This window comes from Nyctereutes procyonoides, unplaced genomic scaffold (genome assembly GCF_905146905.1).
Source record: "Nyctereutes procyonoides isolate TBG_1078 unplaced genomic scaffold, NYPRO_anot_genome, whole genome shotgun sequence".
Classification (NCBI taxonomy): domain Eukaryota; kingdom Metazoa; phylum Chordata; class Mammalia; order Carnivora; family Canidae; genus Nyctereutes; species Nyctereutes procyonoides.
The window spans coordinates 24,497,190-24,509,421 of NW_026575133.1; the positions used below are offsets into that span (position 1 = coordinate 24,497,190).

General features: G+C 42.1%; 1 protein-coding gene across 8 annotated transcripts in view; it reads left to right on the forward strand.

The window, feature by feature from the left end:
* The first annotated feature begins 210 nt into the window (after positions 1-210).
* The window catches only part of PLEKHA1 (pleckstrin homology domain containing A1), a 55,528-nt gene continuing 43,506 nt past the window's right edge, over positions 211-12,232 (forward strand). For 3 of the 8 annotated variants that reach the window (XR_008667109.1, XM_055346275.1, XM_055346277.1), the window contains exon 1: positions 211-233. The gene's annotated coding sequence lies outside the window, so the exon portion shown is untranslated. Of the gene's footprint in view, positions 234-276; positions 411-893; positions 916-12,232 lie in introns of those variants that run through there. The other 5 variants (XM_055346276.1, XM_055346272.1, XM_055346278.1 and 2 more) reach the window with 3 other exon arrangements.

Consider the following 12,232-nt stretch of genomic DNA (forward strand, 5'->3'; position numbering starts at 1 on the left):
CAGTCCGCCCCGACGCGCCGGGGCAGCCTCCCCTGGAACCAGGAAGACGCCCCAGACCCGGCCCGCCACGCCGCCCGGCCCGCGCGCGGGGCCTGCCGGGAGTTGTAGTCTCCCCGGGCCGGGCGTGCGGGCTCCGGAATCTCGGCCGCCGTCTGGGGGCCGCGGCGGCGCGGGCGCGCGTGCGCAGTGCGCGGACGGGCCGTCGCGGACGCCGCTCCGGCAGCTCGGAGCCGGTGGGAGCCGGGGCCGCGGCTGCGCGGTGCGGAGGGCCGAGGGCCGACGTGAAGTTGGGCGTGAGAAGCGCGGCCGCTCCGGGGCGGGGTGGGCGGGGCCGGGCTCCGGGAGCGCCGCGCCGGCTGGGGGAGAGCAGGGAGGCGTCCGCGCGTCCGCCGAGGGGCCGGCGGGCGCTGGTGAGTGCGGGGCGGCGGGCGGCGGGCGGCGGGCGGCGCGGGGGCCCGGGCTGCCCCGCACCTGGGCGAGGCCGCGGCGCCCGCTCACCTGCGCGCGCGGGCTGCGGGGCTGCGGGGCTGCGGGCTGCGGGGCTGCGGGGCTGCGGGAGGGGGCGGCGTCCTCTTCCCGCGACTCGTTTATTGTTTCTCCGACTCGACCCCCGGCGGCGTCCGGCGCGGGAGGGCGGGGGCCCGGCCCGGCCCGGCCGGGGCGGGCGGCGGCGCGCGGCTCCCGGGGGCGCCGTGCGGGGATTCCCGGCGGCCGACGCCGGTCGGGGCCGCTCCGCCTCGGGGCCGCGCCTCCGGGGGCTCGGCCGCCGCGGGCAGCGTTTCCTAGCGTCTTCCTGCGCTTTCGCTTTAGGACTCGGCGAGGCGGCGGCGGCCCCGCCCCGGGCCGCGGAGTCCGGCTTCACCTCCGCGGGTTCGCGGCGCGGGGGCCGCAGGTGCCTTGCCCAAGGTCACGCAGGTAGGAGCGCGGAGGCGACCGGCTGGCTCCCCGGCCCCGGAGCCTGCAGGCCAGCTGCCCGGCGGTCCTCGGCGGTTTGCGGTTTCTCGCCGATGCTTTCCGTTGACCCTCCTGGATAGGTCGTCGGCGGGGGAAAGTCGGCACAGTGAAAGGGTCCTGTTATTTATAGCGCCCATTGCCTTGGTGGAAGCGGAGTGGCGCGGAGCCCCGGGGCCGAGCGTCGTCTGCCCGGGCTGCGCGCGGCGCTCGATGCTCCTGCTTGGGGGCGACCCCAGGGGCGGCTCGAGGAAGGGAGGCGCGCGCGGTCGGTGCCGGCTCACGCCCCTCCCCGCACCTTTCTTACTCCGACCGATGGATCGATGGATCGTCGCCCGCTTCTGCAGGGCCCTCTTTGCTTTAATGAAGTCAGCTGCCTTTGTGAATTAGTTTTCTAACTGGAAGATCTTATTTCCTGCGTGTTTAACGACTGGAACGAGTAGCGCACTTAGGAGGTTGATAACCATTGTCCTTCTGTCTTGCAACCACTGATCCGTCGGCTTTATTACTCCCCCCCCCCCCCCACCCAGGGGCTCAGCTTACGTACTTTCTATGTAAGTGTAATGCCCCTGAAGACACTGGAAAGCGAAATTTGGCCCAGCTCTATAGGAATGGGAGGAAAACACGCAGAAAATCAGCCTGTGAAGCTAGAGAATCTTGATTCTCTAGAAATCAAGGGGAAATCTAGAAAATCATTCCGTGAAGCCAGAAATCAAGCTGTGAAGCTTTTCTTCCCAACGAGAAAGGCTCTAAGATAGGAAGATTCATTCTAAAATGCCTGTTGGTTTTCATGCTCCCAATTTCCGTATTAATACACTTGTGCAAAAAAAAAAAAATATATATATATATATATATATTTCCCCAAATAAAGTCTGTTTAAATAGTCCTCATCTTGGCCAAATCTTGGCCAAGGAAAATTACATTTTAGGATATTTGTAGATTTAAACAAGAATGCCTAGGCTTAGTGGAATTCGAGTTAATGGTTAATTTACTTTATAGTGCTATAAACCCTGCAGAACATCCATTGATGAGGTTTCTCTTGAAGAGCGAGCCATATCAAGGAATGTCGGGGAATATAGCTGGGAATTTGCTTTTGGTGGCAAGTAGTGGGTAACTTTTGTGACTTGAGGAGTTGTGATTTATATGTATTGAAACTGCTTCATATTGCACTTTATCTTGCTAAGTAGTGGTTTTATGGTTGCTTTGGGGGGAGGGAAGTAGCAGGTTTGTGTCTTTTTATCCTCCAGTTTTAACAATGTAGCAACATAGGAAAGAGAGGTGGTGTGTCAATTGGAGTTTGTCATAGACCAGGAGAGACAGTAAAACAGGATAAGTATACAATTGTTAGGAAACTGCTATGAATTCATAAGCCGGAAGGACCTTTTTAGAAATGTTTAAGGACATTAAGAATAGCATTGGGATATTTTCTTTAAAAAGCCGCTGTGGGCAGTCCTGTCCTCCCGTATTTATTGTTAACATATAGGATATGACAATATTGAAGACTCCTGGGAAAATATTTAGGGAAGATGGAAACATTTTATATTTTTACAGAGGCTTTTCCTCTAGAAATGTCTAATGCAGCTTAAAAGCAAAACAAAAAAGGACTTTTACTTCTGCCTGAAAGTTCTTTTAGTCTTGCTGCAAAACTTGTGTTTTGGACTGTATGATGATTTGAACCCAGAATGAAATCTATGAAATAACCTATTAACATATTTTAAGTTGGACTTTGATAACGAAATATTACTGGATTTTTAAGAAGATTTTATTCATTTATTCATGAGAAACACACAGAGAGAGGCAGAGACATAGGCAGAAGGAGACGCAGGCTCCCTGTGGGGAGCCCGACATGGGACTCTATCCCACGACCCTGGGATCATGACCTGAGCCAAAGGCAAATGCTCAACCACTGAGCCACCCAGGCATCCCAGAAATATTACTGGATGTTAAATTGTTGTTCTGATTTAAATTTGTCATTTAAGAATGAGAGAGAGAAATTGTATTCTGAATACAATATAGTAATTATTCAGATGTGATAACATTCTGCTTTTATGAGGTCAAAACTTCAAGTACTATAGTAGTAACTGCCTCAGCTTTGAGCTGAAGTAACATACAAATACTCCTCCACATGCTTGAGCATTTTACTTCTGTTAATATTAAATTTTGATTTTAAATTTCAAGATGATTCTCCTATTTCTGATCTGCAATAATAAAATGGCTTCAGTAGGAAATAAATATTAAAGCTGAATTTTAATTGTTTTGACCATTTGTAAGTAAACAGCATTTAGAAAGGTATTGACATGATATCAGAGAAGAGTTCTTAGGACAGAAACTTCTGGTAGTTTTAGATGCTTGTATGTAATGCTTAATTATTTTTAGAAACATAGAAATATGGGATGTTTTTATCCAAAAATAAAAATTTCTGTTGATTCTTGTTACAGCAGTAGGACTCTTGTGCTTAATGAGTAACATTAAACCATTGAACTCTGAGTAATATTTTTTCCTAGTAGCTGCTGTGTAGTACAGAATATCTGAGCTTATAATTCCTAGAAGATATTTAAGCAAACATATTTGCTGTTTATTTTGATGAGCCTTTTGATTAGTTGAATTGTTTTGATTCCGGGAAATCGTGTTTGGGGGATTTTATATCAGAATTTGAATTGGAATGTCTGTTGACTGTAAAAGAAAATCAGTGTCATTTAGGATATTTTTTAGCATTTAGATAAGCCTTAGAGTCCTATATATTTTTTCCTAAACGGAAACCATATAATTGTCACTGTGATAGTTTTATTTTCCAAAAAGTTGTGGTTTTACCCCTTACACAGCCTAGCCTCTTAGCATTTCACCATTGAACTCTGGGTCCTGTGCTCAATTTACCCTGTCCTCGAAGAAAGGACAGTCACAGGCACTTAGAACTGGAAGCAGTCTCAGAGGACTTCTAATGTAGCATCTCACCCAGTACAATAAATCCCCTGTGAGAATGTTCATGTCTGGTGTTTCCTCTCATTCATTACTAAGGGCATGATGCTGTTCCATGTATCATCAGGTTAGTGAGCAGTCTGAGCTTGGTGAAAACAAACAGAAGACAGTTTTATTTTTCACCATTCACTGCTTTCAGCTATGATATTCATAGGATCTTCCTCCCCCTCCCCACCCCGAACATCATAACATCGTGGACAAATGATAGGTTTTTCCATCATTTATAGCTATTAAAAGCTCCAGTCTGTCTATTTCAGTTTAAACCTTCAGTCTCCTATTCAATTTTAAGTTTCTCTCCTCTCTTACCCCAGTGTCAAGCCACTTAACTACTTGAACTACTTGGAGTGGGGAGGAATTGTGGTATGCTCCCAGAATTCCTCTTTCTCTTTCCTCTTCTGGATCTACTTGGTTAGGGACTTGTAAGAAGAAAAATGGAAAAAAGAGAAGTCTATCTTACTGGGTGCTGTTAAAGCCCTCTTTTGATTAACAGTGGCAAGACATTGATGTCCACTGATAGGCGTCCACACTGGACTCTCACAGAGAGACTCCCCACTGCACCTAGTTCCTGAATATGAAATTTGCTGTGGGCTTACACTGCCACATCCTCATCCCTGACCTGTCAGTCCCACCCTCTGGTTCCTAGGAGTGTGTGGGGGGGTGAGATGCATTGGGGATCTTTTCTCCCCGCAGCCAGATTTTTTGATAACAGCAAGACAGATAGCAGCTTCCATTTAACCCACTGGAAACTCACTTCCTTGTGATGCCAAGTAATGGTATGCCAGCTGCATAAATGCCCCCTTTTGTGCCCTTATGTTACATATTAAATCCCCTGCTCCGACAGCTACATACAGGACAACTGCTCAGCGTACTTGATAAGTAGGCAGTGAACTACGGAATGGGTTGCCGGTCTCTCCTTGTAGACTCTTCTTGGTGAATGACTCTGTTAGAGGGCTCCTGCCACTGTTTTGGGGTGAATACCCCCTTTCTTTCCATGTGTTCTCCCTGCAGACTTGGAAGACTTTCAATTTTTTCCCCTCTCTTCTGTCAAATGCTTATATCAAGTTATGGTAAGGTCTTGATTAGAGTGCCAGAGCCCTGAAGGGGGTGTGTGTGAGGGAAGGGATGTCAGTGCTGGGCTTCCTGGATGTTTGATCCTTGATGTCTATATATCCACAATTTTGGGTTTGTTAGCAAATTTGGGAAAACAAGGCTAGTCCCACTCAACACAGTTAACAAATAATAGTGAAGCCCTGTGGGCCTAATGATGTCTCACTGGGAAGAACTTAAGTTTTCTCTCTTTTTTTGTTTGTCAAAAAACAAAACAAAAAGAGAGAACTTAAGTTTTCTCTCTTTTTTTGTTTGTCTCTGGTTTTTGTTTTGTTTTTATTTTTTTGGCTTACTTCCTGGTTCCTGACGGATGAAGTATTAACTGTGAATATATTAATTGATGACCGTAACTATACTTTAGACTGAAGGATACATATGCTGGAAGGTTTTAATAATACAGTTTTATCTTTTCTTGCCTCATACTAGCTTTACTAAAAATACAAATACAAATATAGTGTTTGAACTTTTTTCCTTCCATAGTCCAAGCAAACCAGTCAGTTAAATCTGCTAAATGATTTTTTGTCTAATGAGGAAAAAGAAAGTTTCTGTCTAGAAACTGAGATATTAATGTTCTTTGCAAGAACATGGGTGGGTCTAGAGGGTATAATGCTAAGTGAGGTAAGTAAGCCAGGAAAAGACAAATACCATATGATTTCACTGGATTCATGTGGAAGTTAGGATACAAAACAAATGAACAAAGAAAAAAGAGACAAAAAAGACCCTAGCTTCTTAGATACAGAGAACAAACAGGTGGTTGCTAGAGGGGAGGTGGGTGGAGGATGGGTGAAATAGGTGAAGGGCATCAAGAATATACTTATCTCAGTGAGCACTGAGTAATGTATAGAATTGTTGAATCACCATATTGTACACCTGAAACTAATATAACACTGTGTGTTAATTATACTTGCATTAAACAATTGTGGAGGAAGAAAATATTTGTGGCAGTAATTATGGGCTCCTTGATACTTCATTTAACAAGTAGTTGAGTGTGACAGGCACTGTTTTAAATGCTGAAGAAACAATAGTAGATACACACAAAAATCACTGCTCTGATGGAGTGTACATTCCAGTGTGGGGAAACAGGTAAATAGGTAAATGATATTGTTTGTTAGCAGCAAATGCTAAGGAAATGCTAATAAAACAGGAAAGGGAGATAGGAAGTGGCTGTATAGTTCACTTTTGCAATTTTAGATAGCATCAAGATAGGTTGTCACTTTTTCTCTGAGAAGGCGATATTTGAGTTCAAAGGCCTGAGTGGGGAGCTTGTCTGACATAGTAGGAAGTCCATCGGCCAGATGAGTGACCGAGGGGGCGCTGGGATAGGGTTTGGGAGGCGTAGGTGAGGCCTGTATGTCTTTGTAAGGGCTTTGGTTTTTACTTTGAGTGAGATGAGATCACATTGAAACAATGGTTCTTAACCTTGGCTGAACATTGGAATTATCTGGGGAAATTTAAAAATGTACTGATGTTGGGGTGCCTGGATTGCTCAGTCAGTTAAGCGTCTACCTTCAGCTTTCTGCTCAGTGGGGATTCTGCTTCTCTCGCTCTCTCAAGTAGATAAAATCTTTTTAAAAAAATGTCCTGATGTCCAAATCCCATCTCTAAAATTTTGTTTCATTTCTTCTCTCTCTCTCTCTCTCTCTTTTAAAGTTCTATTTATTTAAGTAATTTGTACACTCAGTGTGGGGTTCAGACTTAAAATCCTTGAGATCAACAAGTTGCATGCTCTTCTGACTGAGCCAGCCAGGCACCCCCTGCCCCCCATTTCCAGAGTTTCTGATTTAATTGGTCTGGGGAGGTGTCCAGCCTTGGCATCAGGATTTTTAACAACTCCTAGGTAATTCTAATAATAAGCCAAGGTTAAGAGTTTTGAGCAGAGTGACATTACCTGGTATTGAAGTGCCTGGGTTCCAGAGCCAGACTCCTCTGGTTTGGATCTGAGCTGTGCCACTTCTTAAACCTGTGACCTTGGACAACTTATTTTTAAAATTCTCTGTGCTTTATTTTCTCATCTGTAAAGTTGTTATAAGGATTAAATACACTAATATTTAAATATTTAGGACAGTGCTTGGCCAGTAGTAAAATGTGTTTATTGAATAAACACTTGAATATATGTTTTAATGGGATCACTCTGTTGTGTTGAGAATAATAAAGTGAAGGGGGTAAGAGCAGAAGCAAGGGACAGTCATCTAGTTGAGAGGTGATGGTGGCCTGGACCAGAATGGCAGCCGTGCAAGTGATGAGAAGTAGTGGGATTCTGGATATGCTTACAAGATGGAGCCAACAGGTTTTGCTGATTGGATGTGTAATGAAAGAGAAAGAAGATTCATTCAACTCTGGCTCTAAGATATTTTGCCTGAACAGCTGGAAGAAGGGAGTGGTTGTTTACTGAGATGAGAAAGATAGAGAGGAACAGGTTTCTAAGGGGAATACCTAGTGCTGTTTGTTAAGTTTGAGACATCTGTTAGATGAGTAAATAGATATGTAGACAGCTGTATACATGAGTCTGGAGTTCAGCTGAATGTCCAGGGCTGGAGATAACTTTTGGAAGCCATCTGTATGTAGACCTGTGTGAATAAGTGAGCTCACCAGGGGACTGCATATATATAGAGAAGAGGTCCATGGGCCACCTCCTGGAACACTCTAACATTCAGAAGTCTGGGAGATGAAGTGTTTCTCAGGATTTCTGATGTGATCTAGAATGAAAGACAATTGTAATTCTTTCCCTTTTCTTAAAAAAAAAAACAACTTTATTAAGGTACAATTCACCCATAAAGTGTACCATTCAGTGAGTTTTAGTATATTCACAGAATTGTGTAACTGTTACTATAATCAATTTTAGAATATTTTTATTACCCTAAAAAGAAACCCTGTACCCTCCCATCCCTAAGCAACTCCTCATTGCCCTCATCCCTTCTATCCTTAGGCATGTGCTAATCTACTTCTGTCTTTATGGGTTTGCCCATATGGAGTTCATATCATTGGAATCATATAATATGTGGTCTATTTAGAGGATGAGGTAGTCTCATTAGTACTTAGCCCCTAGATTCATTGGATAATCATTTGGTAAAGGTGAGGGCTATAAGATCTTTCATAAAAAAGATACATTTTCCTCTTTGTAATTAGTTAAGAAAACTGTAGGGTTGATATTTTAAGACTATGTGAATATTCTGTTCTTTAACAACCTGTTATGTGGTGGTTTTAGTCTTATTGAAGATGCTTGCTTGAATAGTAATTATGTTGGGATTGCAAAGTGCTGATTTTCGATTACTATATTTTCAAAGACTAAGTTCATAATATCTCTAATTCAGATGTATTATGTAGAGTTTGCCTTTTTTATTGATACATCTTTTCTCTTACCAGGAAAATCTTGGTTCCTAATAACAAATAAATAAATGTTTTATTAATTCATATTATAAATATATATATTGCATGTTATGTTTTATATTGTATATTGTTTACTTTAGATATTAGTGTTATGTTATTTAAGATAGTCATAGCATTAATACATTTACAGTATCCTATAATGCACATAAAATACTATCATATATATATAATAGTTTCAGAATGATAATACCAAGTGGGATAATAGAGTTACGGGATAAAGATATATATGATTTTGTTAAATACTGCCATATTCACTTAAGCAGTGTTGCAGCATTTTGCATTTTCATGAGCAATGTAGAATTACCTGTTTTCTAATAGCTTCACCAATATAGTGTAAGCTTTTGACTTTTTGCCAGTCTGATGGGTGAGAAATGATAGCTCTCTGTGACACAGACCTTTTCTATTATGAAGGGTTGTGGACATCCACAAAAGTAGACAGAGTTGTATAACTATAGTACCCATCATGTAGCTCCAACACCTGTCAACTCAGGCCATGCCTCCTCCATTCCCTGCCCCCAGATTATGCCAGCAATAAGTTATGTCTGTATCAGTAAATAACTCTAAACTGATAAGGATTCATTTACTTGGTGACATAATCACAATAACATTATCACACTGAAAATAAAGATGTTTCCTTAATACCATTAGGCAATATTCTAATATCTAATTTTCTTAAATATGTCAGTTTTTAAAAAATGGGATTTATATTTATAGAAGGTCCACATGTTGTGATTATGTCTTTTTAAGTCTTTTATTTTTCATTTTTTTATTTTTTAAAGATTTTATTTGAGAGTGAGCAAGCTAGTGGGCAAGTGTGCCTGGGAGCAGGGGGAGGGGCAGAGGGAGAGGGGGAGAGAGAGAATCTCAAGCTGACTCTCCACTGAGCCTGACTTGGGGGCTCAGTGACATGGGGCTCAATCTCAGGACCCTGAGATCATAATGTGAGCCAAAACCAAGAGTTGAAGGCTCAATCAACTGAGCCATTCCACACGCCCCTAAGTTTTTTATTTATTTTTATTTTTTTAAAATTTTATTTATTTATTTATTTATTTATTTATTTATTTATTTATTTATTTATTTATTTATTTATGATAGTCACAGAGAGAGAAAGAGAGAGAGGCAGAGACACAGGCAGAGGGAGAAGCAGGCTCCATGCACCGGGAGCCCGATGTGGGATTTGATTCCGGGTCCTGGGCCAAAGGCAGGCGCCAAACCGCTGCGCCACCCAGGGATCCCCGCCCCTAAGTTTAATTTATAGGTTGTTCCTCTTGTTCTTTTCCCCTGCTTCCTTGGAATTTATTTTTGAAGAAATATGTTAATATGTCCTGAGAAATTTCTTATAGCTTGGATTTTTCTATTTGAATCTCTGTGATACGGTTTTACACGTCCTTCCTTTGTTTTCTGTATTTCCTATCAGTTGGTAGTTAGATCTAGAGGGTTGGCAGAAATCAAGCTTTTTTTTCCCCTCCTCAGGTACTTTTTTTTTTTTTTAAGATTTTATTTATTTATTCATGAGAGAGACAGAGAGAGACTTAGTCAAAGGGAGCCCGATGTGGGACCCCATCCTGGGACTCCGGGATCATGCTCTGAGCTAAAGGCAGATAGATGCTCAGCTGCTGAGCCACCCAGGTGTCCCATCTAAGGTACTTTCTTTCTTTTCTTTCTTTTTTTTTTTAAAGGTACTTAGACACATGAACTCTGGTTGTGTTTTTTTGTGGTGTCAATGGCAATGCTTACTGCAACTCTGTTATTTTGGGAGTTTTCTTATTATGAGTGAAGTCAAGCATCTTTTTATATGTTTAAGGGCCATTTTTATATCTTTTTCTGCAGAATATTTGTTTATGTGTTTTGCCCATTTTTCTATGGAACTTTTGATGTATTTTCCTTGACATTTTTTTGCATCTCCTTAAATGTTACAGAGATTAGCCCTTTGTGATGATATAAGTTGTAAATATTTTCTACTGGTTTTGACTTTGCTTATCAGGTTTTTGCTATCCAAAAGCTTTTAAAAAAGTTATGCATGGTCAATTTTATCAATGAATTTTTTATTGCTACTGGATATTTTTTATTAACTTTTTAGAGATTTAAGTTAATATACAATGAACTGTATCCATTTAAAGTTTACAGTCTGATGAGTTTTGACTATATTGTGGCATGTGGCTGTAGTTCTTTCACACAGTAGAATGGTATTTCATTGTATAGACGAATTGAATTTTATTTATCTCTTAATGTGTTAATGGACATTTGGGTTGTTTCTAGTTTGAAGCTATTAGGAATAAAGCTGATATAAATATTTGTTTTTTTTAATTTTTTTTAAAATTTTTATTTATTTATGATAGTCACAGAGAGAGAGAGAGAGAGAGAGAGAGAGAGAGAGGGAGGCGCAGAGACATAGGCAGAGGGAGAAGCAGGCTCCATGCACCGGGAGCCCGATGTGGGACTCGATCCTGGGTCTCCAGGATCGCGCCCTGGGCCAAAGGCAGGCGCCAAACCGCTGCGCCACCCAGGGATCCCTGATATAAATATTTGTGAAGTAGTCTTTGCATACATATATGTTTTCATTTCTCTTGCATAAATACCTAGGAATGGAATGGCTGGGTCATACGTTAGGTGTAGGTTTGGTTTTTTTGCCAGAACTTTTCCCAGAGTGGTTGTATCATTTTACATTCCCATCAACAGTACAGAAATATTGGATGTGCCACATCTTTGACATTTCATGTTGTTGTTTTGTTTAAGTTTAGCTATCTGGTGAGTGTTTATGGTATCTTTTTAAATTCAGGATTTTGAAGTATAATTTATATATGGTAAATTTTATTCATTTTAGAGCACAGTTCTATAAGTTTTGACATGTGCATATATTGTGTAAGTTCCATCACAATCAAGATATACAATAGTTACATCATCAAAAAAAATGATACTTATGTTCCTTTGTAGTCGTTTTCTTTATCCCAAGTCCTAGCAATTTTTTTTTTTTAAGATTTATTTATTTATTCTAGAGAGAGTAGGGAGAGGGGCAAAGGTAGAGGGAGAGAATCTCCAGCACACTCCCTGCTGAGTGTAGAGGGAGCCTTGTGTTGGGCTAGATCTCACAACCACGAGATCATGACCTGAGCTGAAACCAAGAATCGGATACCTAACCACTGAGTCACTCAGGTGCCCCTCAAGCCCTAGCAATTCTTTTTTTTTTTTTTTTTTTTTTAAGATTTTATTTATCATAGGGACAGGGAGAGAGGGGCAGAGACACAGGCAGAGGGAGAAGCAGGCTCCATACAGGAAGCCCGATGTGGGACTCGATCCCAGGTCTTCAGGATCACACCTGGCTGCAGGCGGCACTAAACCGCTGCGCCACCAGGGCTGCCCAAGCCCTAGCAATTCTGATCTATTTTTTATCACTATAGTTTGTTTTGTTTTTTAACTTGGATGCAGTAAGGTTTACTCTGTTGATATATGGGCCTGAGTTTTGATGGATGCATAGTGGTGTGTCCTACCACAATTAAGATGCAGAATAGTTCCATCACTACAAAATTACCCTTTGAAGCCAACCCCTCCTTTCACCCACTGGTTTTGTTCTCTGTCCCAGTAGCTTTTGTGGTCTGGCTTCTTTCATGTAGCAAAATAGATTTTGAGATTTACCCATGTATGTGTAGTGGTTTGTTCCTTTATATTGCTAACTAGTATTCTGTCGTATTGGTTGTATAGTTTATTCATTTATTGGTCAAAGGACATTTGGGTTGTTTCTGATTTTTACCAGTTATAAATATTGTTGCTGTAGACGTTTGTACAAATTTTTGTGCCAACACAGCTTCCAGCT